Source organism: Rhinatrema bivittatum, chromosome 6 (assembly GCF_901001135.1).
Source record: "Rhinatrema bivittatum chromosome 6, aRhiBiv1.1, whole genome shotgun sequence".
NCBI classification, from domain to species: Eukaryota; Metazoa; Chordata; class Amphibia; order Gymnophiona; family Rhinatrematidae; genus Rhinatrema; species Rhinatrema bivittatum.
The window spans coordinates 52,337,962-52,341,444 of record NC_042620.1 but is presented as its reverse complement, the minus strand read 5'-3'; positions in this window follow the sequence as shown (position 1 = coordinate 52,341,444).

The window sequence follows — 3,483 nt, the reverse complement described above, 5'->3', positions numbered from 1 at the left end:
TCGTGCACAGATGCATGCATAAATTATAAAATTGTGCGTGCATGTACGCTCGAGTTGCTGATTTTAAAACATGTGCATATGTTATAAAATCGGCGTGTCCATGTGCGTGCGCCGGTCAATTTGAAAGTTACCGTCAAAATGAGCAAGGGTCAGTTGAGTGTCATGATAATTGGGGAAGGAGAATTAAAATAAATAAATAAATAAAAGACATAGTTACAAGGGCTTCTGTTTTTCCAAGTAATTTAGAATAAAAATTAAATAGTCACCAGCAAGAGTTGGTAGCTCACTATGAAGCCATCAAAATTGTATTGTGAGAGCCCTTACCTTAGCTACCCATTATTAATGGTTTTCCTTTTCCCTGCTCACTTCTTGGCTTTTCCTATTGCTTATCCTGCACATCCTTTTTGCCCATAGATGATGCGTACTGTTACTCATCTCTCTCTCTCCTCTTTATTTCCCCAAACTCCTCCCCATTTCCTCAACCCTTGCATGCAAACCTCTTTTCTTCCCACAACCCATTTCCACGTTGATACACAGAATTCATGAATGAGCATGCAAGGCAATGCTCATTGTTTGCAATGCTCATTGTTCACTCCCTGTTTGATGTAACTTTTTATTTATTTATTTATTTATTTATTTATTTGAAGCTTTTATATACCTAGGTTTAGCACATGCCTTCACCCCGGTTTACATTGGAACGAAACAATGATACATAGAACAATTTGAGAAACAAAAGTATATGCAACTAGCATATGGAGAAGGATGTAACAGGAAATAACTAAAAAATAATTTAATTCAAATAACGAAAAAGAAAATAGAAACGAAAAACGAGGAAGGTATATACATACATATATATATATATATATATATATATATATAAAAATAATTTTACCTTCTACAATGGTTTATTGTTATTGTTCCATGTTCTATGTAAAAAAACCCAGGTCTAACTTCCCAGACCAGGGCAACCTCTTTCGTTACTTGTAAACCGGACTGATTTGTATTGCATACAGGAATTCCGGTATATAAAAATTTAAAATAAATAAATAAATAAATAAATAAGTACCTGAGAACTTTTTTTTTTTCTGTGATTCCTTGGTCCCTCCTGCTTACTGCACATTTCAATTTTGCAGCAAGTCAGCTGCTTGACGAGACCCTAACTTAGTACCAGACAAATCATATCTGCAGCTTTGCAAAAGAATATTCCCCATATCTGAGGACCCTACTCTTAGGGGGGGATTTTAAAGCACTTGCTCCTATGCTTTACAGCAGTTTTCAAAGGGAAAGTGTTGTGCATATTTTCCCTTCGAAAATGTCTGCACCAGAAACTACCTGCACACACTTACACCTGCTAATATGTGCTCAGTGTTTCTGGTGAAATGCACGCTCATACTTTTTGTCAGCCTTGGGACTACCTGATCCCGAAGCCGTTCACTTGGACCTCACTCAGAGTCAAGCAAAGAAGTTCTGTAACAATATTTCCTTTTTCTTTATAAAACCTACAGTAGAGCGAAGGCTATTAATAAAAAAAAAAAAAAAAAAAAGGCTACGTGCTTTCACAAGCAGCTTTTGATAGCATTTGGTTTGATCTGTATTTCCTACGTCTTCACAAAATCTCTTAAATGGGCCCTTTCAGGGGGTAGCCTAAAGGAACGCTAGTTAGAACAATGTGTAACTGAAAGTTAGCTAGGTTCCCCCCTAGGTTATTCCCCCATCAGTGCTTGCTTCAGCAGCAAGGAGCACAGCTGGAATGCTGTCCAAACAGAATAGCAAACATACTTTTTTTTTTTCCACGTTTTACATAAATCTCAATTCTGACACAGAAAGCTCTGGGCACAGGGTACAAAATAATTCTAACCGCCTCAATAATCATACAAGTAGCTAGAATACTCTCACAAGCAATCCCATATTATATAAACATTTCAGTATTAATCTGCTAAAAGTTCCAGTAGAGTTTCCAAATCTTTTGGTAACTGTCCGACCTATTTTGCAGAAGGTATGTAAGTTTCTCCAACATAGTTTGGATTGTATTCGCTATCTATCCTTGGTACATTCTTCTACTGAAGCACTATTACATAATATCTAGCTGCATGCACTACTAACTTTTCCTGTGCCCTAAACATCACAAAGTCTATTGCACCTATATACAATTAAGTTCATCTTTATAATATCTGGATACACTTCTCACTTAAACATACTCCATTTCTGGAGACTTTGATCTTCCTGTTTCCTAACCATGACTCTAAAAATCTGACAGTACGTGTTTAATGTAATGGTTTTCTTACAGTTTTTGTTTTGTGCTATGTGTTAAAAGGAATGGAGTCTGCTTCTTTGAAGCTAAAAGGTCATTTTCAAACAGTATTATATTAAAAGTTGCACCAAGGATTATCTGGTAAACTTGATTATGAATGAGTTTATGTCTTTTCCCCCTCCAAAATCAGCCAGTCATTCTGGTGACAGCCCCACAGTAGGGACTATTCAGATAGGTCAAATCGGTCAGGCATAGATCCAGTCAAGGCCTAAGCAAAACAGAAGGCCCGAGGCTTTACTGCAAGCATTCATAGATGATCAATTTTTCCCACTTAACTGGCCTTCCTCTTGCTTGTTTCCAGGTGCTTTGCTGCACTACCCCTTAGGCAGAGAGAAAGGCAGCCTTAATAGATGCAGCAAGACCATTCTTTGACTGTTCATTCTGGTACACTTTAGTAATATATTTTGTATCCTCTCCTTCAGACAGAATTTTCATCTCCTGCTAATCTAAACTCTATTTTACTTGCAAGCATAAGTTTTGTAAAAAAAAAAAAAATCAGCATCTTACCCTCATTGCCACAGCATTGCTGCAATCTGGCACCGATGAAAATGCAATGAGAATGAGTTCTTTTAAAATTTTGGAGCATAATAGCATATACTTTTGATTAAGAATATATATGTAATACTTTTTTACTTGTTAACATTTAATGACCATAGTGGAAGACTTTTTGTAACTGTCTGCAGAAAGTCAATTATCCACAGACTTTCCCCCAGTTTTCAAAGGGAAAGTACACACATATTTTCCCTTTGAAAACTGTCCCACCAAAACTATCTGCACACATTTGCACCTGCTGATAGGGATGCATATTCGTTTAAAACAAATTAGCAAAATGCGACATATAGGACCGATTCATTTCAGTAGGCCGAGGCCCTGGCGTCGGGCCTGGGTTTCGGGTTGAGGTTCCAGCCTAGGCCGAGAAAATGCAGCAATCAACCGCGGCTTCAGCCTGGACCTAGGCCTCACCGGTGAATCCCCACCGGACTGGGTAACTAGAGGCTGGGGGGAGACCCCAACATTTTTTCTGGGTGAGGTCAGGAGGCCCCGTTTTTGAGGGGGGGGGTAGGTTTTTTTTACATTTTCTTTTTATGTTTGATTTGTTTTTTATTTTACATGAATCAAATGAATCAAACATTTCCATGAACCTAAATTCACGGGGGATAAAAACCTCCTGA